The sequence below is a fragment of the Echiichthys vipera genome (assembly GCF_963691815.1).
Source record: "Echiichthys vipera genome assembly, chromosome: 18".
NCBI lineage: Eukaryota > Metazoa > Chordata > Actinopteri > Perciformes > Trachinidae > Echiichthys > Echiichthys vipera.
In genome coordinates, this window is record NC_139843.1 from 6,645,639 (window position 1) to 6,670,246 (window position 24,608).

The window sequence follows — 24,608 nt, forward strand, 5'->3', positions numbered from 1 at the left end:
AACATGAGATCTCAATCCAAATCAGGATCCTTATCACAACATTAACTCATTGGATGCGCATGATTAGATGACAAAAGAGCAGCCACACATAATCAGAGTGGTTAAGAGTAGTATATGCATTTCTCAACAATGCTCAAAAGTACTTATTTAAAGCACTGCATGTCCTGACACTCAGCGAAACCTCGAAATCAGCAAGTCAAATCAGCTAGTACAACTAGGATAGCAAAGTCATGTACGCATTGATTAAATACAAGTAACACCAAATATGTAACTACTGTATGTTTGCGAGGGTCTCATTTTACCCATTTTGGCAATGACCCTAAAAAATCACTTGCCAACTGAAAATACTGCTATGAATGATAAAACTGGATTCATACTGCAGTAACCTTGGCTGGTAGTGTGTGCCTATTTGTGCGTGCATATGTGTGCCGTTTAATGATAGTGCAGCATATCGTAACGAGAGAGGTTGTTCCTGAATGGAAGCCCACGGCCTCACACTGCTCAAGGTCATTAGTGCTAATGCCACGGTTTTTGCCATCTGCTGAGATTGTTTACACTTGCCTAGATAATTAGCTTCTAATTAGTGGTGGATAGTGGGGAGTATATTTTCTGTCTGCGTAAATGTTTGTGTGTGTTTAAGAGATGGTATGTGTGTGTATCTGTTTCAGTAAATATATGATTGTTATTAAGAAAGGCAGGCTGACCTGAGCAATTAGAGGTTGGCTGGAGGGACGGAGAGAGAGGCAGGTTGGAATGTACGCTATATGTCTGAGTGCACGGGTAATTGTGAGTTATTATATTCTCACTATGGTATGATGAAGTAAGCAGGAAGCATGTCATTCCCTTTGCTAACAAACACTGTTAAAAAATGTAATAAAACTGAATTTTAGTTTAGTTAGTTTCTGTGTTTTTAAATACCATTTAATTTGCAAAAAAGGGACTGTGATGTTACATGTCATACGTAAAATAACATGAAATCGCTGTAACTGTAAACAATATTTCTGTTCTTTTACAAAAAAACATAAGAAATCCGTTACATTCACAAATGTATGGTAATTTCACAAATAATTCTCATTTATGTAAATACAATAAACTGTAAAATTTAACTTTAAACTAAAAAAAGGAAAACTCTTTTAAAATTACTGACAAATTCATAGTAAAAAACACTATTTAATTTTTAATTTCAGTAGTTCTTTGTTAATTGACTAATGTTTTCATTGTAAATAATTACAGTTACTTCATTTCATATATGGAAATTACAGTAATATTGCCACTGTACTCTACGGGGGAATTGTTAGGTCTATGTAAATCATAAATAAGTCATAGAGTGTGGTCTATACCTACTCTGTAAAGTGTCCTGAGATAACTTTTGTTATGATTTGGCACTATAAATAAAATGGAATTGAATTGAAATTGAAAATGAACATTTATTAACATTATATTAACATGTATATGAACGAACAGATTTCCATTGGTCGAACCCAGCAGGCCATGCTCTTTTGTAAATGTGCAGAATAAAACTAAAGAAATTAACTAATGTTGATAACGATTTTTTTATTGACGACCAAGGTATCATGACTGAAACCAAATAAACATACATTTCAGAATCAGAATGTCTTTTATTGTCACGATGCACAGTGCAATGGGATTAAAAGCGGAGCTGCTTTCTACTCAGTGCAGAGCTGCTTTCTACTCAGTGCAGACCAACAAGATATAAAATGTAATAAATAGTGCAAAAGACAAAAACAAAGGTGCAGAGTTCTGTCACGCTGTATAAATATACGTATATTAAAAGGAGGAGAAAATGTATGAGTTGGGTGGGATTGCATACCACCGTGACTGTGATGTATGAGAAAGTGGTGCAATACCATCAGCTCTAAGTTGTTTCATGAGGGACTGTTCACAGCCTAGGTGATGGTGAATGGTAGTGGAACAGTGTCATCTTTCTCTCTCTAATCTTTTCTCTTTTTGGTGCCACAGCTGCCAGAAAATCATCGTTTAAAAAAAAAAAAAAAAAGTTTTACAGTGTAGGATACCTTTGATTAGTATTTGATACCAAAACATTTTTTTTTGCATTTGTAATGCACATTTTGAATCTGATTTTTATCATTAAAAAAAGTGTTTTGATACCAGTGTAGTCTTTTTCTCGTTACCTTGAATTCTTGAAGGAAAATTAGTTTTCTCACACGCCTCCACGGTGAACAAAGAATGAAGAACCATCTCCATATTTGGATACTCGTTCACCGAGGAGGCATGTGAGAAAAGCATTTTTCTGTCTTCAAGAATTCACATCATTTCTATAGAAATAATCATTTTGAGGGTGAAGTATTCCTTTAATGGCGGTCCCTTCCTCTGTCCTTGCATCTTCCCCCTACGGAAGGATAAAGTGGTGCAACAAGACCACAAACACATTGCATATTTAGTGGAGCTGTTATGAGCTGGAATTTTAATTAAAAGACAGGAAAAACCTCAGTCTGGCCCTCAAATCCAATGAAAGACAACATACAGATTGTGCCTTCTCAGCATTTTCTCCAAAACAATTTCCCCTTATTTTCTGCCTCTTTGTTCTTCTTTTATAGTTTGTATCAAGAGAGAACGCAGATTCTAATCACTTGATGAGATTACATCTTGTGCCCATGTGTTTGTAACTGGGCATGTGGTTTCCCCTATAATCTCCATGAGCCTTTATAGTCAAACAGATGTCGTGGAGGGAGATGGCCCTAATCCAGTCATGGACTATAATCCACAGGTCCTCTAAATGGTATCACAGAAGTTATTATGTTTCCTGGTCCAGCATTTGTTTACGAAAAGGGAAAGGCGGGGTCGCTAAGGGTTTGCGTTGTGGTTCGGATGTTGCCTTAGTGGGTGAAAGCCATGCAATCGATGCTTGAAAACAATGTCAGTAGAGCTGCGAACCAAAATTGTGCTTTTTTTTAAACTTTAACTCATGCATAAGAAGACTCTTCGAGGGGGGGTCAGAGGTTTCCCAACTCCAGCATATCTGGGAAGATTCAAGTAGCGTCCAACTGTGCGCTACACAAACAAACCTTTAAATCAATTGTTGAGAAAGCAGAGCACACGCCTTTGTTTTACAAAATAAGGACCAAAGGGGAATCAGAGACCCAAAGCTTCCTTGGTGTTTGGGCATTTGCTGGCATATCTGAAGCGTAGCCTGGGGCCATATGAGAAGTTGAGTTGAAGACAGGGTTGTTTGATTCCTTTTTCTTGTAAGGAATAAGATATGACAGCCATGGGTATGCAAGAGCAGCAGTGGAGCAAAGCAGTGTAGGGATGCTCGATTAACATGCAGGTAAGTTGTAACAGACAATAGTCCACATTGAAGATCAGGCCAGCTTATTTTTATTTAGTATTTAATTGATTGAGTTGTGCCCATCAACAGATGACTTTTCCAAGACTTGTGGCTGAGGATTGATATTGTGGATCAAATGCTATACATCTTTCTTTTCTTCTCACTCTCCATCTACATTCAAAACTGCCCACTTCCTATTATTATTTCTTTAGACTGCTGCCTGTTGACTGGTGTCAGAGTGCTGTTTACTGTACATCGAATGATGCAAATCGATTCCTCGCACCATTTAGCTCAATAATACCCAGCAACATTGGTACGCCACATAAGAGGCGTAAATTTCATACCAATCACTCATCTTGGGTAATAGAGCTTAAAGTCTATGGAGTATGAATCTCTGGCAGATGGCAGATAATAATGTCTCTGTTGTTGATAAGAGGCTTGGAAACTGAGAACAAAGCAACAATGAAATGAAAAAAAAAAATCTTCCTCCCATTTCAATTTGGGGAATGAGAAAAGAAATTGCATAATGCCTTTTGGGAATTGGGAAATATGTCTTACAAGGATAATATTCTTATTCTAGACATGGTAAATATTATTGTAATAGTTCAGTCAGAGTGCACCACTTCACTCAAATGTAAAATATGTCTTTTTGGGAAGGAGTTAAGAATAAAATTTTGCCCAAGGCCCCCTAGAGGCCAGAGCCAGCACTGTTCAGAGTTCAAAGATGTTATTGGCCCCCATGATCTCCTCTGGACTGGGACTGGGAGAAAAATCAATATTTATGTTTTTGCCAGATCAAGGGATCACTGTTCAAAAATAAACACACTGTCGATTGCAACCACCGCCTCCTTCCTCCATCACACACCACTTCAATCTCAAATACTTTTTCACCTCAGAAAACCATAGTTTTCACAGCTCAGCGATGTTAACTAAGTTCCGACAGAGTTAGACGTGGAGAAGATTTTGATCTCGCATCAGCCGGTCAACACTCAATTGGAGGCATTGTATTCAGATGTGAGAAATTTAACTGAAGTAGAAAAAGGTCAAATTCTTTTGATGCTCAGAGAAAGTTGACACCCACGGCTGGGGGCTCCTCATTTGGAGAAAACCTTCTCTTACTCCGTACCTCGCTGTGTGCTCTTTTAACTCTGAATTGTGTTTTTCATGTCAAACAAGGCAGTATTTCATCCTGAGGAAAGATATAAAGACGTGCAAGTGTCGGATAGAAAGAAAAGGGCAGGTTTTAGATGTGAGACGTTTGTGGAGGTGACTGAATATGAAATGAATGCTTTTGTTGTACTGGCGAATGCTCTTTTATTTTGCTCATTGCTAAAAGAGCATTAGCTATTACTTAACCTAAAAGATCTTTCACATCTTCACGGTACTACTCTGTAAAAATGTCCAACAATTTTTTATTGACCTAGAAAGGTTCCAAAAACTTCAGAAATGCTGAACCATTTCATTACCTGAAATTCAATGTTTAATATTTCCAGATAAACAATCTGTATGCTTATTCTGTTTATCACAGTATGGTATCACAAGTCATTCCTTTTTAAATTAAAATACCTTGCCAATGCCAAATCAAGGTTTGGCAAACGTTTTTTGGAGATACATCAGAGATCCTCCGTTAGCCTCCAGGTCAGTGAGTGGGAGAGTCATGTTGGATTGAGAAGGGGGTGCAGAGGCACCATGTAAATGAAGTTTGCTCTTTTAACTGTATCTTAAAAGGCAAGGAAAGAGTTAGTTCCCCCAAATCACAAAAAAAGTAAAAAAAAAATTACTTTAAGTCCCTTTTTACACATGTACTGCAACACTGAACCTATCTAGACAAGGAACTGTTTTTGAGAATGCAAATGTCTAAATCAGTTTAAACAGAATCTTTTCACTGCCAACTCCCTAGTAAGAAGTCTGAGTCTCTGTAATTGAGTGTGAAGGCGTGTGGATGACATTTCTACCATGTGACCTCCAAAAACCTTTAGAACACAAACATCTGAGCGTGAAGAAGAAGGGTCATAACACAAAGACACCAACGGAAATGTCTAACTACGAGATTCAGGAACTTCTTTCAGGAAGAGCAGATGCTAAAATTGTTGGACAAATTTAAGGAACGGCAGGAGACTGTTAATAAACCAAATTATGAATCAGCTGCATGACTACAGTGTTGTGACCTACATGTTCTACCCAGGTGCCATCCCTCCCCTAAACCAAATAGAGTATCGCCAGTAGGTAAGGTGCTGACCACGACAATGTCATGTTGTCTGCAAGAAAGCAATCTCCCAATATGTTTAACCATTCCTCAAAAAAATTAGGACTGGTTTGTTCAGCAAGCAAAGGAGCAACACATGCTTGTGGCTATGAAGGAGACATTAGCTTCAAACATAATTTCACGTGTCTCTCTTATGAGAGACACGTGTCTCTAATGTGTCTTGAAAAAACAAGAGGGGCACCAATTTCAGAGTATGTATCCCCGTAGCGGCACTGTCTCATCAGTCCAGCTAAATGAAACATCAGGGCACCAAAGCAGAACTAATCCATCTCTGTTTAAATCCACAGTTATTCCAAAATCACTGTCCAATTATGCTGACACAGGACACTCGGGCACCCACACACAAAAGAAATATGGAGAAAAGCTTTAACGATACTGTTAGTAAGTCCCTGTATTTCAAGGTGTAAGGTGCAGGGACACAATGTAGAAAGAAAAAAGAAGCCAATGAGAAAAAAAAGCAGAAGCATTAATGTCTGCCAAGGACAAAACAGTAATGTAATAAGTCCTTGTGTCACGTAAATGTCTTCCCACTGTGAAACATGGTCGCTGACACAATGCGTAGATCAATAGTCGCCCAGTGCAGCTCCCTTCATAGGCCTAATCAAAATAATAACAATTATATTAATTGTAATGAGCTGGTCACACTCATAATGTCCATAACAATTACAAGAAATGACATGCAATGTGAAACTTCTAACAGCTATTTAACAGAATTATTCATGCTGGGGGGGAGGGGAAACTCTATGATGTTACTGGGTGTTAGGAGGTCCTAGTGCTTCAATGGATCTGTCACCTACAGATAACTGAAACAAGAAAGAGATAAACTAATGTACGGTATATATATGTGTCTCATCTCCAGTGAGGCAGGTAAAGGTCAGGGTCTCTGATCAGCAGGATGGACAGAGCGGAATCAAGTCCATGAAAGAGGGTGACAAGGAACAAATGCTAATGGCCTAGGTGAAGCTTGTAGGGGAAAGTAGCATTAATACCCATTTAATGGACTGTGGCGGAGCCCTGTGTGAGGATGTGAGGTGTGCGTGTGCGTGTGTGTGTGTTTGTGTGTGTGTGTGTGTGTGTGTGTGGGTGTGGGTGGTGTAAGACAGCGGCTCAAGGTTTAGGGGTTCTACGGAGAGCCATTGTGTGTTAGTTTAAGCCTCAGATTTAACCCTGCTGCACAGGGAGCAAGATCAGCTATTACTGTCAGCAAAGTTATTACAGCTACACACCAGTTGTAGGATTACTCTCTGTGTGATTATGTGTGCCTGAGCGGATATGTGTGAGGAATATCAGTGAGTTTACATTAAGCGGATGTGACATGTGCATTATACGTTGTTTGCATATGTGTCTAGCTGACAAGCATATGTGATATGTGCTTGTCTACCTACCTGTCTAAAGTAATGCGTCCCCTTGTGTATTCGTTGCTCTCTGTAGCGTCCAACTATTACTGCGTTGGCATATTTGAATTGAACGTGGTTTCACTGACAATAGAATCGTTGATGATTGAATTATCATGGTCGACAATCAGACATTCTGATGGATGAGGGTAGTCAATGTGGAAGGGGATGTTTTTCTCTGTCTTCCACCCGGCATAAAGTGGCTAATGGCGCAGTAAAGCTTGCATTGCTAGTTTTAAACTGACGCAGTTGTCATTTTCACACCCACGTTGCTTAAGTAGCAAACGTACTCATGCCAATCTGTGTGCCCATGGGTGTTTTGGTCTTAAAATGAGGTGTGGTCAGGTGCATTGTTGGAGCGTGGCCATTATAAGGCAGCAGAGAGCGATTGCCGCGTCGACCAACAAAAACCTGATCCAACTGCTTTTTTTTACTGATCATGTTCTAGATCTTTAGAAAAATAAAATGTTTAATGCTTTATTAATGTTCTGAATGTTGAGGATGGCTATTTTAAATGTCCTTGAATTACATTTGCTGCATGGAAACGTTTACAATCACTGAAAGCAGCTTCTCTAATAATTAAAGAAAACACTCATCACTACAGGGACAGGGACTACAGGGACTGGTAGAAGGGGAGTTAAAATTATTCGAGTCGGTGGAAGGTGAATGATTTAAGTTTATCAAGCGAATTCAGATCGCATCAGGGACGATCCACGCATCATTCTTGTTACACGTTATCTGTGTATTTTCTCATATGCAGTCAAATTGAGTTGTAGATGGAAGAGAGGGTTGCGAGATGGAAGAGGGTGCACTGCTTTGTGCAAAGCAGCAGAAAACCTTTTCCTTCTTTCTTGTTTATTTCTTGAATCAGCTGTTTTAATAGCAATGTTACCTTTCAAGCACACTTGGCTTGTAAAGTAAATGGGAGATGACACTCTGACTGGTTTAAACTCATGTTAAGCCAAAAACACAACTGTATTTGATTAAGAGATGAAATACTTTGCGCCCAGATTTTGCGCCATCTAGCGAGCAAAAATGGAGTTGGACACGCCCTAAATGCACCTGAGACCATAAGTTATAGATCATCTAAATAGGGCCCATAGTCTGAAATGAGTAATGACACAGGCTTTAGAGAAAAATGTTAACGTGAACTACGTTTGACCGACCTCCACCGAATGGAGGTGGAAATACGGTGTAAACAGCCTCAGCCGGTATAAGTTTGACTTTGCTAGCATACGGTTGCCATAAGAACCCATTTGCATCCTTCATTATTTTCACTGTGATCAGATGAAATACAGTATATAAACTCACAAAAGAAGGTGCTCTGGTATGATCCTCTATGCTTTAAAGAAACATATAAAGGCTGTCTGGATTCAGAGAGATCATGAAGATTTCACAGAGATGAAATTAAATCCATGATGATTTCACGGAGCATAGACTGGTGGACTTTGCATACCATTTTAACCCTCTCAGCTGAAGTTTGCCACAACTGTTGGCTTGGCTCATTACAACACAGCCCAGTGTTTCAATGGCAATTAAAAGTCTCTGCTTCAACATTTTAAGTGCTACAAATGCAGTTTCTATACTAAGATGTTACACAGAGTGAGATGCCACCACGATAACGACGTATTGGATAGGTCAATAAATCGACACATGCATGCGTATTTGTGTTTCCGGCCCTGCACTGCAGTGTGTGCACACCCTGTAAGGGACTGAAATGCATTTTTTTCCGTAATAAAAACTAGATGAACAGCCATATTACTGCTAAACCTTCTTACCCAGACTATTTTCTTCTAACATACCAGTAGACAGACATAACAATCACACCTGCTTACACACATACAGCTCAGACAGAAATTATTCATCTCCAGCCTCTCTTCAGTCTATCAGTTAATCCTCTTCTCATCCTGAGCTTCCAGGTGGAGGAGGGAGTGAGACGGAACAGCAAGACAGTCTTTCCATCTCCCTCCCTCTTTTCTTTTCTCTTATCTGCAGATGTGTCGTCTCCTGCAGCCCTCCCAACTCTTTTCAGAGGTTCTATTTTAAGAGCAGAGTTGCTTTGTTCGATCACGCTGTCCATCTGTAGGTTTTCCTGACAACAAAAGGAAACAAAATCTGTCTGTGTGTACAGTATGCCTCTGTGCGTACGTGCGGATCTTTGTGTGTGTATGCATGTGACTATTTAAACAAGCTACACGTCCACGTTTAAAAAAGCAGACCAAAACTGAGTGCTTCCAGATGGAGACACTCTGTAAACCACAATGGCCCATCCCTTCAACCATGAAGAAACACACATATACGTACACAGAGTGGAAGCCTGTCCTGCTGGGGCATACCATATCTCACTCTCCCACTATGTTTATCTCTAGTGACAACTTTCTAGGCCAGGCTATTGTTTCACTGTTTATCTGAACCTCAGGCTCCACAACCAGCAGCACTATGATTCAGTCGTTCGGCTCCCTTTTATAGACTTAGAATATGAAGTTGGGGAGAAAATGGTTTCGAGAGGTATTAAGCTAGGAAGTCAGCATGCTAAGAAAGGAGTGTTTAGTTCAAGGTCTCTTCAAGGTCTCGTCATTCAAAATTCATCAGAGCCTGAAAGGCATTGATGAGACTGCAGATAAAGTGGTTCCGCAAATGTTTAACAGGAATTCAAAGGTCAGTTCACCCAAATCACATAACAAAATACTTTAAGAAATTGATATTTTGTGGAATATGCTCATCCACTTTCTTGCTGAGAGTCTAGCTTCACATTTAGCATAGTGACATGTGAGTGGTATTAAACTCCTCATCTTACTCATAGCAAGAAAGCCTTTTCTTCTTCTTTTGGCTGCTCTCGTTAGGGGTTGCCACAGCAGACCCTCTGTTTCCATTTAGTGGTAACCCATGCTTCTACCGATCCGGTATGGAAATCTGATTTTTATGATCTGGTATCTATACTGGATGACTCTCCTGACTCAACCCATCCCGTTTACACCGCTCAGGGAGATGCATGTTTTCGTGGTGGGAGAAACAGGCGCACCCAAAAGAAATCCACGCAAACACAGGGAGCACATGCAAACACTACCCCTAAAGGCCCTGCCTAGACGGGGGATAAACCTTGGACCTTCTTGCTGACATTGTGAGGTGACAGTGCCACAAACTCTTAGCAAGAAAGCAAATAAACATAACCCCCCAAATGATGAACCTTTTCTTTAATACTAGTAGTATCTAGTTTTGGTATTATGTGCTGACACTTTGAGATTTCCACCTATGAAAGTTTTAAAGTAAGTATTGAAAAATTATATTTGGAAAAGCATCATTGTGTCTTTTCGGAAACAATGATTGGGTGGGCTGTGGATAATCCCAAGACATCAATGTCAACATCTCTCATAGGGACTAAGGTCTTAAGTACAAAGCGTTTCCACAGAGTAATGAGGCTTTGTGATAAAATACAGTAAATTGCTTTCAAGCTTTCAAAATGTAACGTAACATTACATATAATGAAAAGTATGCAACAAACTTGTATTCACCCTTACTGTATTGTGATACTGTATAGGCAAAAAAAACTCTGAGATATACAGCAAATAAAACCAGATCTATCTGCATGACTACATCCCACGAGAGGGTTACAGCTAACTTCTTTACTTTAGATGTGTCTTTTTATATTCTCTATTTTTGCCCTCTCTATTTATCCTGTCATCTTCTCTTCTCCTACTTCTTTCTTAACCTCCCCTCTCTTCCCCTCTCTCCCACAAGGCCTCATTGTGGTCGTTACATGGTGCTGTACTTTGGAATCTCAGAGCTGAGCCAAGGACGTCCCCATCAAGAGAAACACCGTAAACAAGGACAAACCACTGCGAGCTTTTGACTGGAATGAGCTAGTCTCACAACATGATAATAGTTCTCCTCCTTCCATTATTTAGAAAGACAGCAATGAACCAAATCTATTAATATGCCCTTTGACGACTTAATTAACAAATGATAAAATGTGAATAATTAAACGATACAACTAATGAGGAAACAGCATTAAAATCGGAAGAGAGGAAGCAGAATGACTGTTCTCATCCTCAGTGGATGCTAAGTCCACTCTGTGTTCTTGGGGAGCTCTGGGAAGCTTAGAGCCCATTTTGGTCTATTTCACTTCGACAAAGCGGATGTCCTGAAAATCCCCCCTTCATTCTACACCGTCCACAGGCCTAGCTCAAAGCCCCGGCACCGACTAAGAACCAGTCAGAAACACCACACATTCTTTTAATCCCCATCTCCTTTGGCTTTGCTGTTCCTCAGTACAACTCAGAACATGCAACTTAACTTCTGGCTCAGGCGCTCAGTTTAGCTATTAACTGTGTCCAATAGCCCGACATATACCAGAGATGGCTTCCATTTGTAAACCATTTTTGATAATAAAGCCAATTTTGTCAAAAAATTCTGTTCCTGCCTTTCAATTCTTCCCCAGACATGGAATGAGAAAGATTCTGCTTTAAGAGATAAAGATAAACCAATAGGCTCCCGAAGCTTAGAAAATATTAAATTCACTGGTTATACCTTATAGCCTGGCCACCATCTTGGGCTGGGAAACATTGTTGTGCCAGCGTGGACTTCTATCGTTCTGTTCACTCATCCTGCCGGCATGTTGATTCATATCATACACTTAACCCTCAGAGGGCTATCTATGTATATAGATCAGCTAGTGACAAAGGATTCATATGGCTGTCATTTCTTTTGGCTTGAGGCGGTGATTTTTTGCCGCGTAGAGCCACAGGTGGTTTGATCGATTGGAGGCAAGGCAAGACATGACATGTTTATTTATATAGCACAGTTCTGCAACAAGGCATTTCAATGTGCTTTATAAATTTTGAAATGTATTTTGGCCCTAAACCATTTTATAAACCAGCCAGTAGCGGCATCATTCAGCTGTCTTATTGGCTTTTTACCGAGACTTTTAAAGACACTGTTACTGCAGTCAAATCTGTTAACGTTATATGCACGGAGAAGTTTTTCGAAATACTTCTGAGCCATAAGTCCTTAACCTTTGATAAACTCTGAAGGTGATTGTAGGCTGAAATTATCTTGGTGTGACAGGTATGAGTCCATGGCCACGCCAAGATTTTTTGGATTAGTGTGTGTTTTTTAACATTGCTTATTGAAGCTGAGTGCTGACTTTAAACTGTTCTTCTTTGGCTCTTTATTTAGATGAAGAAAGTTTGGCACATTCTGTTCTTTCAACAAACTTACCCAGTGTTGCCATTTCCCCATCGTCCCTTAGTGATACGGTTATGTAAATGTCTCGTCTGCATAATTATGGTAATTCATTTGCTGTTTTCCATAATCTGAGCCAGTGGAAGCATGTTGATGTAAAACAGAAGAGGCCCCAAAATGGAGCCTTGGGGAACTCCGCATGTCATATTTCTCTGCTCACATGTGTAATTACCTATAGGCACAAAGTAGTTCATGGTCTTTAAGCAGGATATGTGGTCAATCGTGTTGAATGCTGATATCCAGTAAGACTAGTAATACTAAGACTGACATTTTGCCACTACCTCTGACAAGAAAGATTTACGGTGTTGAAAAACAAGTTTCTCCGTGATTTTACTTTTACCTAAAATTGTTCATAAATGACGTGTCTAGATTATTCTTTTTTAAGAGTGGCTTGATGACGGTTTCCAGTGCCTGTGGGAAGAAACCTGAAAGATGAGATATGTTGACAATTTGTAAAAGATCTGAAGCCAAACAATTTGACACATTTTTGAAAAAGCCTGTTGGCAGAATATCAAGGCAGCAGGAGGAGGATTTTAGATTTTGTATAATGTCCTCCAGGTTTTTTTATGGTGGATCGGATAAAATTGTGTCATGGTATTTGAATTGGTTTTACATGGACACTGGGCCAACAGATATCTTGTACCCGATATGGAAGCACTGACTGCTCGTCTAATTTTAAGAATTGTGTCAGTGAATAAAGAGAGCTAATTCCTTACAGTCTGTGATGGATAGACATTCAGAGGCTACTCAAACACAGGAGTTTGTTAGCCTTTCTATAGTAGCAAACAACGCATGTGTGGAGGTTTTTTTCCCAACTCTCTGAATTAGTTTTTAACCGGTGTCTTCAGTGATTTACCATTTTGTTATCACCTCAGTTTCATGATTTGTGTGTATGGAGATAAGGCTGTCAAAGAACACACATGAATGATTAGAGAGAGCAACATCAGTCACCACAACCTAAGAAATGTTCAGACCGTTGGAGATAATCTAACCCAGAGTGTATCCCTTATTATGTGTGGGCTCTGTCATATGCTGTGTCCATCCATAGTGGTTGAAAAACACAACACACGGAGGAGCAAAACAAAATAAATGGCTGTGCCTTGCAAGATGTGGACGCCCTGCTGGGTATTTATGGGAATATCTGGAAAATCAGGGGATTTACTGAAACCAGAATTATTCATGTGTCTGAGCTGGGAGGTGGTGGTTGTGTAGAGGGGAACTACAAAGCCTTGGACAAGCATATATTTTTTTATATAATAGTTTTCTAGATATTGTGGAGGTCCAAGGCTTCATTAGATGAAAATGGTACACGAGGCACATTATAAATGTTATTGAGTAATGTTAAAAGGCCTACAACTTGGGCGGTTTTATATATAAAACCATATGGTAATATTAGTTGTGGTAAGTACATACAGAGCATCTCTTGGGGAATTCCAGATTACCAGGCTTCAAATTCATTTACATGCAAAAGATAACCCTTTCAATTTAATTGTATTGCAAGACAAAAGGCAAAACACTAACAAAACAACACGATGATGACAAGAACAGAGAATACAGCCAGGTAACGATATAGGTTACACTAATATTAATTCTACCTATCCCTCCACCAGTGCTACCACTAATAACAAATATAATCAAAACAATAATAACTTGGAGAGCATAGACCTCCTCCAAGGCATGCATCTCTCACAATAATAATGAAGAGTACATTTTCAGATTTGAGAACAAATTTTTCAAATTATTCCAGTACTACATGAATGCAGCACAAAAACCTTATCTTGCAATGTTTTGTTTTTTTTAAATGAAAAAGTAATATGAATGATTTATTCTAAAATTGAATTGCTTCTTCCTTGGTCCATGCTTCCACTGAATTTCATGAAAATCGTGCTGCTAGCAGTAAAGTTAAAGTTATACTTATAGTTACACTTGATATGACTTTTTTTTTTATGGTGTTACGGTCATGTTTTTTTATACAGTTCTATGTATACAATATTTTATTTATAATATGATGTGATCTGTGTTTTTTTGACGGACTAGCTTTCGGTCGCACCCCTCAGAACCTCAAGAATGCCTGTTTATTAGGGGTTGACAATTGATTTAGAGGTGGTATTGGTTAAGAGAGGAAAAAATTAACCAAGCCTTCTTTCCCCAAGACGCATGTTCTAGAGGGAACTGCCACAATGCCCCAAATGAAGCTCTGGCCATGGCTCTTTTAATACAAAGGAAGGATTTGACTACAGGCTCTTATACAAGTTTCAATCCTTTGCCACTTGGGGATGTATGAAATGGATATGTACACTATGAGAGATAAATACAGAAAGAGGAACTGTAAAAAGATTTCAGAGAAAAACAACTGACCTCTTCTCTGAGTCCTTGTTAGTGAGTACTAATAACCTCACAGTGCCTCCATCCCACGCTGCCGAAGCCTTGGCCAGTGTAAAAAAAAGAGATGCTGGCATCACAGCCGCAGCACAAGAACCAACAAGCGTACTTCTCTTTCCATTTGGTCTAATGCATATGCATGCTCATAACCTTTGCTGTGCTATGCCGGGCCTCTCCACCTTTTCCAAACACCAGGGAGTGCCCCGAGGTGTTACAGTCATATTAACACACTAGGATAAGAGGCTAAATGAAAATAAAGAAGAAATGTCTACAGGGACATTTGCCCTGCATTGTGTTGTGTCTAATCAACACTGTTCGAGCTCTGCTTATACACTCTAGCCACAAAGGCAGAGTTGTTGGTGTGGGCTCTCGGGATGGTCAAACTTTTTTTGAATGAAAATTACAGCTGAATCATAATAACAATTGGCCCGAGGAGCACATTTGCTCCCAATAAGGCCAGATGGGCATTGACCACTGCATTTAACACAATGCACCCTCAATACGTAACAAATCCACATTTCACACTCGTTTACGTCATGTTTCACACGTCTTGATAATTGATAAACGCACAGTGGACCACACAAAGTGTCAAATAAATAGGATGAGAAGGATTAACTTTGCAGCCATCTCAGCCACCCTCTTTCATTTCCTCACATTTAATCATACCCAATCATCTGCAAGAGGTAAATAAGTTTCCTCCAGGCGGCTATTTACATTTCACCAATCTGTGTGTCTCTAATCCTTCCTACGGTTGTAGGGCGAGATCCAAGTTTTATCTCAGACTGAATCATTCCAGTGCAGGATGATACTGAGGAGTATCCTGCATGTTTTTTTTTGCACCAAATGTCCTCTGAGTTTCTGGCTTGCCCAAAACACTTAAAACCTTTATTACAGGCACTTAACCATAGGATCCGTCAGTGCTGAAAATGGGCTCTAAGTCACAGATAATGGGCAGAGACACACGCACACACGAGCATGCACACACACAGGTTATGGTATCATTATGGTATCATCATCTATTCTCAGTCAGCAGTGTAAAACTACCAGTGTTTGACGCAGTGAGGAAATTACAGTGTGGATCAAAGGGTTTCTGTGTCTACATCAGAAGTGTGTGTGTGTTTACTGCTTGTGTGAGTGGTCTTTATTGTACACATCTCTGTGTAGCCCTTGCGGACTCCTTAACAAGAGACATATTGCTGCTATAGTATTATCATGTGTATGCACAGTAACTACGCCAAATATGAACAGACACAATATCCAAACAAGTGTGTTTATGTGTTGCACACTTGCCTGTGTGTGCGTTTGCGTGCATGTCTGCGGGCTGATTTAATTTCTTATTGCTTTTTCCAGCGGTTGCACAGGACAATTAGCATTCCAGTCCGTTCCCCTGGTCTCCTATGAGATGTCTCCTCATTTGAAGATGATACATCCCCTCCAGCTTTTGCAAGTGTGAGAGGGATTGGAGGTCGAGAGACACTCAGTTTGTGTTGGGAGGTTGAGGTAGGCAAGCTGAATATGCAATATTCCTTCACGTCCAAGGCTTTGAAGTGCAATGTTGACCTCAACCCTGACTCCACTGTAAAAATGTGACTTTTGCTTCTCAATCTAAAGTACAGCGTGGACCAAACAAATAGTTAGGTGCAAGCCAGTGACAGGTGCTGGCTGTATATAATACTGTGGACACACACACATACACAATACAGGCACGGAAAAACATGGAAATGTGTTACAAATGCAAATTCCACTCACTTTAATACATGGACACAGACTACATAGAAACGCACAAACACACACTCATATCGACCCTTTCTCCCATGAGTCATCCACTGTACCCTCATTCATCAATATTAGCACCACACACACACACACACACACAATCACACACACACACACACACACACACAAACACACGCACACACACACACACACACACACTTACTATCCTCAAAATTACTCTGCAGCTTCCTCTATGTGAGCCAAGTAAATGGGCTGAGGGAGGACGTTAGAGGAGCAGAGGACACAGAGCTGCTCTGCAGTTTCTTGCCAAACAGTTGACTTTTAAGCAACTGGCACCCGTGGCTCTAGCTTTTTTTCTGATGGAACCGAGCTGATGTGCAACAATGTCATTATTTCCTCCTAGGCTCTCTCATTTACCCATTTAATTTTCTCTTTTAGTCAGCAACTTGCTATGTGTTTATCCCCCTGCTTTTAACTTACTGCGGCCTGTCTTGCCTCTTTACGTTTTTTCATTACCCCTCAACCCCCTCGCACTTTTATGTCCTCATCTTTATTTGTGGTTCTCTTTCCTTCTCTCTATATTCTACAAGCTTATCCTCCAGTTTCTGATAAAAAAGTAATAAGGTTTCTAATGGCTCTTTCCCTCTCCCCTCCTAGTAATCCTTTGTGTATTGCACTCCTGAAGATAGCCTGTGTTGTTTCTAAAACAAAGAGTGAATCTGTATTGTGTGTGTGTGTGTGTGTGTGTGTGTGTGTGTATGTTCTCAAGGATGCTTGTGATCATATTCTAGGTATAAATGCAGGTGTGTGTGTGTGTGTAGAGAAAGGGAGAGAGAGCTCTGGCCTTAGCTGTCCACTGTTTGTGTGTGTGTGTCTGCGTGCGTTTTTCCAATATTTGTATATTTATGTGTGCACGTCTCCCCTGTGATTCCACCTCACCACTTAGGCCAGGGGTTTAATTGAATAGTCGAAGTGGTTGGATGCTCTTGGCTTCAGAGGTAGACACTACCCATATCCCCCCCAGGTCACGCTAGGGGCTTGCCTGGGGCTATAAAACTTTCAATAAAGCAACGCTGTGCATGCTCTGGCCTTTGGAGAGAGTGTGAATAAGAGTCTTGATATGTATGTGTGTCGACGTGTGGGGGAACAACAGAGAAAGAAAATCACTGAAGGTCAGTGTCCTTATCCTGATCCTCTCTCCCCTGCTTCAAAGTGCCATAGATCCACTTTTAATCTCCCCTCTGATCTCCCACTGTGGTGTAAAGAGACCCAGTATGGGCCTGGGCTTTGGTCCTATTGTGACAATGCCTTGTCCCACCACACAGGATGAATGGGCCTCATAAATACTATAAGCAAAATGGGATCCATTAACAAGCACCCATGTAAGACCAAGAAAGGGAACTGGTCTGAATATATTATACAACCCACACCTCGTGAAATGCATATGTGCCAAACTAATAGTTTTGTTTTTATTAGAGAAATCAGTTTCCATACATCCACTGTTATCACGTCTTCTCTTCTTCAACGTTCAACACTTCCACCTCACTCCAGCATAAAATACACTGAAAAAAATAACTTGTAGGATTGTCCTGATAACATCCTTGAAACATTTTGCAATGTACTTGCCTTTAAGCGCAACATTTGTGAACGAATTAAGTAAATGTTACTTAAGTCTGCTCAACGTAAACATTACATACATTTATCTAAATTAATTAAGTAAAGTCTAAAACATTTTTTCATTGGGAAATTGCTGTAAATAGGTAGATTGTTTAGCACTTGTATTTACATTTTGACATGTTAGTTAGTTATATGACTACAACCTAACACACTCCTGTTTTTTCATTGTAATGATGCTTGAGATTTCCATCACAGCCAGCGAATCGCTGTCAATCAGCACAGGGGCGTCTTTTAGTGCTTTAAATAACTTCAGGTGTACACCCTTCCAATCTCATAATCTCATCAACAAGACTTACCTATCAAGGTGGGAAATTTTTTAGTTATTACATATATCTATATGATTCTGACTAACACAGGTATATATCATACTTGGTGTTTATGATGTGTAATTGGTGACAACATTTTATTGATAAAATATATCCCGCCATGCATCATGGGAGTTTCTGTTTAGGCTTTTTCTGCAGTATCTCGGTAACGGAAGGTCGTAGAGAGATGAAAGTTGATCCCTTGAATATGTTTTCATGTACGGGCTATCGAACATTTCCCCCCCTGAGTGTCTTTGACCTTACGTTCCCGATATACGTCACATTTATCACAAATATGAGAAGGAAAGGTTACATTCAATTGAATTAGTATTTCAAAGTGAATGTGTAGTGTCTATAAATCATTTAAATTATATTTGTAAATATGTAATACATTTTATCCTATTCAGTGAATTTACAGCTTATTGATGAAGCGTACAGGTCCTATATTAAACTCATTTTAAGGTGCATACTTGTATTTTGGGATTCCACTAGAACATGTTTACATGCTTCAATGTAAAACAACTTTTTTCCTCATACTGTCTGTCTGAATATACCTGTGTTCATCCTCCATCTGAAACCCTCTGTTTTAGTGCCTGTCTCTTTAAGACCAACTCCCGAAAAAATCCTAGTCGGCTCGGATTGGTCAGTGTTTTCTGGGCCCATCATTGCAACAAGGTGGAATGACTGTAACAGCGCTGTAGCAGCCCTTTCTGCCTATATAAAGTATAGTTGTAACATCACAGCTGTACAGAGGACCTGGTGGTTCATTTAAAGCAAAGCTTCTAAATATGTGCTGTGAGTGTTTTGATACTTTGAAAATCTCGCTTTTTACAATATAGGAACTTTTAATGTGCCCATGCATGGGTCAGTGTTCCCATGAACATACACAGCATTTTCAGTTTTTAGTTTGTATACCAAACATTTCAATGGGGAGTGACTGGCACTCGCACTTCAAAGGCAAGTCAAATATATCTCTTTTAAAGCGCCTGTCTTTTTTTTTTTTTTTTGGACCAATAAGGCTCTCTAAGTGAGTCAAAGATGAGTTTCACCTCTCCAAAACACTGACTGACCCATGCTCTAGTTTCTTTTCTGTATCCGTCTGGGTGCACTCCCAGGTGAGATAGCCCTTGAAAATGTTCATCCTTGACTCACCTCTCGATCTCCCTCCCTCCTCCTCTGCTCTGTCAACTATATTCGCAAAATGAGCTGAGAATGAGTGGGAAGAGAGAAAAAGGGGCTGCAAGATGGAAAGAGAGAGAGCTGGAAAGAGGAGAGATATTAATAGTGACAGGGCAGAGCTATTGAGAGCCTGACACCAGTATCTCTGCCTCTCTCTGAAGGTGTGGAGACGAAGTAATGGGTTGATGGTGACATCTGAAGATGAAGTGAATGAGGTAGGGAGGTAGATGAAGGGCTAATGCCTATAGATTGTGACCTCTGGGGAGTGAGACACCATTATCCTGACAGGGTTGGGTTGAGAGGCCTCTAAAAGCCTGAGGTTCCAGCTCAGATCTAACTATTAACCGTCCCTAGACTAAGCTAGTATGGGTTTGTATGGATAAGTGGACGTGACAACCCCCCACACTGAGGTCTCCCTGCAGACTCACTGCTCGCTGGCGCACCGTTAGTTCAGCCGAGGCTATGTCCGCAGGGATTTGTCTACAGGTGTTCTCATGTCTATGAATGTGACCATTAGGGCAACAAGAACAGACTTTTTTTCTTATAAGGCAGCTTTTGCTTTTAAGCAGTACAGCTCAGATTGCTCGGAAGCTTCCCAGTATGAGACTACAAAAGGTGATACACGAGCTGCACTGATACAGTTGATATGATAACAGTGATAAGTTGCAAAAGAAAATTTGAAAGAGGAAATGTACTTGGTAGGTTACTGACAGATTTATTTTTCATCACTGAGCCAGCTGAGAGTGTAAAATGCTCCTTTTCCCTAGTGACAGTTGTGCTCCCATCATGGTGAGGAGAAGTAAAAAAAATCTACAGATCTCCCTTATCGTGTGTCTCTATCCGTAATGGTTCTGTCCTGTTTGAACAGCAGTCAGAATAACCGAAATCTATGTTTGAGAGCCAAAAGGCTATTACTATAACAGATAGATGAACTGAGCATTATGCTAAAAGGGGCTATGTTCACACAGTGTCTGTACAAAAGCGTATGCAGCTGCAGGAATAAACAGCAGCCGGTGTGATTTGCATAATGGAAGAGACCGTAGCGGTCACAGCATCCCAGTTTAAGGAGGAGACGGAGAAAAAAAAACATGTGGAATGTAGAGCTCCTATTGTGAGACATGCAGATGTTTTTTTCATTGTCTTTATTGCACTTTGATCATGTGTTGATGAAAAGGCCCATCGAGGACCAGTCTTTTCCTTTTGTTCACTTCAAAACTATGTCCTTCACATTCCTGCCAGCATGTGAAAGCTGCTGTTTCTATCTTCATTCTTGCTCAGGAAAGACATTTCCTTAGAAATCGGGTTAATCTTGTTACAAAAGAACATTTTTAATCACCATCTGCAGATTTTACAAGTCCATTAAAATCTAATTTCAGTCATTGTGTATTAGTGACACAATATGCTGTTCTGATTTTTTTTTTAATGGAGGGTAAATGTGTCTGGATCATATAAAAGAAATGTTAACACTTCAACAGTAGAAACTACCTTATTTAGACTTACAGAATCTACCCAGGCTCGATTTCAGGTGTCACACTCGATTAGAAAATCAGCCCGCAAATACATTGCCAAAGTAAATATAGCTTGGTCATCAGATTCCTTCAGTCCCATACTGAGAGACCACTTTTCCAGTGTACCAGGTGCATGTGTCTTCCAAGAAATCCTGTTACTTTAAGCAGCCAAGAACCCCATTATTTTACAGTGACAGTGTTTTAGTCTATTACACCTAAATCTTCACATTCTGTGTCCCTCTGTTAAACAGTGGCCTCTAACTCTATAATCAAACAACGCCATGGCCCCTCAATAACTAATTGAAGTGTAAAAATATATTCACCAATGAAATATTTAATGATGAAAAGAAAAGAAAAAGATTAGGCCAAGGGCTTGACTTTTACATCTGTTGATCTACCTCCCTCTCTCCTTTTTCTTTGTGCTTTTTTTTCCTCCAAGGTGCGATACGCCTTGCTTAGCTGGCAGAGCTACAGAGCGCGTGAGGCAGCATCAGAAAGAGAGACAATGAAAAGCGAGGAGCGGTTCAGTGAGGGCCAAATGACTCGTTGGCCTCAGGCGATGAATCAGTATCAACTCTCCAGGAGGACGCTGCTTGCATTCAGCGGACGGCTTCAATAAGGGCCAAACAACTTCACTCAGAGAAGGTCATGAAACCTCTACTGATATCATACTTTGCCTCCCACCTGTGCCTAACAACTGGGGGTAAGGGCTGAAAGATGCTAGGTTGGTATCATATGTTATTTTTTGTCTGCCTTTGGAACTGTAGGCTCTTATCGAAAGATAGAAAAGAAGATGAGTAAAGAGAGACAAATGCTTCTACGTTGAATATGAACTTGATCTTCTGTATTTATTACTGAAACACAGGAGGGAGAAAAACTGTCAAAATTTGTGCATGTGTGTGGAATATTTTATTGATTTATTCTGACGAAGGAGTGCTTTCAATATGTCAAACTATACAGCACTGTGGTTTCAGTCGGCCTAAAAGTGGAGGAGGTTGAAGGTTCGATACTGAATAAATTTGGTGCAGTTTTCTGTCAAAGGTGCTGGAACTTTAATGGAAACAGCATATTTGTCTGGCTGCTAATTTCCAAGGTGATATAAATCAGCCTTCAGTGGTCTGTACGCCCCCCAACCTCTGTTCTGACATAAAACACATTAAAATAAATACTTTTTTGTTCATCATCTGTGATGGAAACAGCACTTCCTGACTTGCAGGGGACTTGGAGAGGTCACAGCCAGGAGTTAGCATTTTATAGTTAATATGTTGTAGTTAATATGTTCAAAGACTGAATTGTCATAGTGTATCAAATTATCTTGGATATGGCAATTTCCTGTTCAGGTAGGCAGTTTATTTTTGGTGTTGTTGGGCAAAAATCCATAATTACCTTTCATTATATTGTAATTCAAGTGTTCAGAGGGAAAACTAGACTTATGCACCTCCTCTTGAATCTGCTTTCATGGTTTCGAAAATCTAGCCTGTGTTGGGAGACTTTGGCCAATCTAAAGTCATTTCGGGGAGAGAGAGAGTTCCTATGCTTAGGAACATGAGGGGACAGGGAGAGCTGGAGGAAGAGGTCTCACGCTGCTTCAAATGCCGGAGTTTTTTGCCTTTTATATACAGTGGCTTTTAACTTATATTTTTATGACATCAGTGTAATCACTAAAGTAATTGCTGAAATCGTAAAAAAGCAGGTTCAACATGGCAACAAGCAAAATGATCAGACAATCAGACAGGTTGTAAATAAGCTGATAGCTTTGCCAAAAAGGCAACCCTTTTATTTTGAGGTAAAAAAGCAACGATCCATTAAGTCACTATTCATCCATCATTGCACGTGGAAACCCTAGTGCACCAACGTTAGGACAAAGATGAACCATCAAGTAAATCTTGCACCTTCCAAGGTATCCTCAATGAAAAATTCCTTTCTGCTACAACTTTGAGCTATCGATGCAGGAATTAACCCAGGGACCTTCAGGAGTTTAAATTGTGTTTGTCAAAATGAACACAGGTTCTGCTGAATCAAAGTTAATCTACAGCTAAATTAGATGTATGCAGAAATTCCCTGTTAAGGTCAGCCCCGTACAGGTGATTCAGGGTTATTGGTTGGCATGCAACCTCTATGGTTCTCATTTTGTAATAATAACAATATACAACCAAAGAAGATGCTGAGACATTGTCAAAATAAAGTCATTCAAGGCAAAAAAAAAACACGAGCAGTCCGATGATCAGACAGGAACTAAACAGGCCAACCGTAAAGCCAGATTATCTAAAGCACTTCTTTTTGAGGTAAAAATAAAAGTAATGAAACCCACATAGCTGTAGTTCTAAAGGAAAACTGTATATGCACACAACTACTGCAAGTATGTTAGGTTTTAGTTGAACCGCAAAGTTGATCTGGTCCCTGTGATGGATGTTGGGTAGAAGATGGATGGGTTACAACTTCCCTTTTGTCTTCTATGTTTTCTCCTCCCCAATAAGATTTGCTTCTTACTTACCCCAACTGACTTCGAAAAAGGATATACCCAGATCGCCGCAATTAATTAGCTACAACAGTGGTAGGAATTATAGCTCAAACTATGAAAATAAGACCCAGATTGGATGAAACTGGAATTCCACTCTAATGAGGCCAGATAGCAATTAGTATGCATGGCTTTGTGGGTTGGAAACCTGGCCCAAACAATGTTCTCTCTCCTCTTTACACTTGTCATAATGAGGAAAATCAGTATGTGAGCCAGAAAGCCTCACTGATGTACTATTCCTGCCTGTCTCTGTGACTGTGCCTTGCTGAAAAGCCCTGTCAGAGGGAGCTGACATCACAGTTCCTCCATCTGTCTCTTTCTGGCTCACCCGATGCTGTTCTGAGGGTAGAAACAAAGAGTGGGACGGGTGAGAGCACAGGACACCTCCTCAAGCTATGTCCTCCTCTCCTCCCTACCACTTGGTTGATCGATATGTAGCTTTAGGGGGAGCCATGGAAGTCTGGATCAATCTAACCACTGCTGGAAGCTTCCGTGACGGGATGAAGGGAGGGAGAGCCGTAGATTGAGAATGTGAAAGAAATTTAGAAGACAGTGAGAGAGGGAGGGGATGGCAAAAGAAAGACTGAATCACAACACACAGAGGAAAGGCAGGCCTGAATGCTTCAGCGTGAACTGAAAGAAGAGGAAAGCAGGGTTTTTGGTGGGGTCATACAATCAATATTTTAAATGATACTTGCAAAACACAGTTTGACGAATACCGGATTGTACCACATGTAGTTCCAAACAGAGCAGCATATAAACACAAAAAGTAACTCTCAAGGAAGCTTGTGTTGTGCTCAGGTGCAAGCTGTGATCATACTGGAACAGCTGCCGTCCGTGGTTCTGCACAGGAACACCCACCCATCTAGTAATTTGATGCCATATTTCAACCTTCAACCTCCACTCGTTCATCCTAAAATAAGAAAGCACTCTGCAAGTGGGGAGATGACTTGCACTTGTTCCGATACACAGCATAGCTTCATTGAGGATTCCTTTTAGAAACGCATATCATTATCTGGGCAAGAGAAGCTGCTGAACTGGTATCAGGGAAGCATGGTTGAAAAGGAGTTGATTAACTTAGGAAGCAGGGT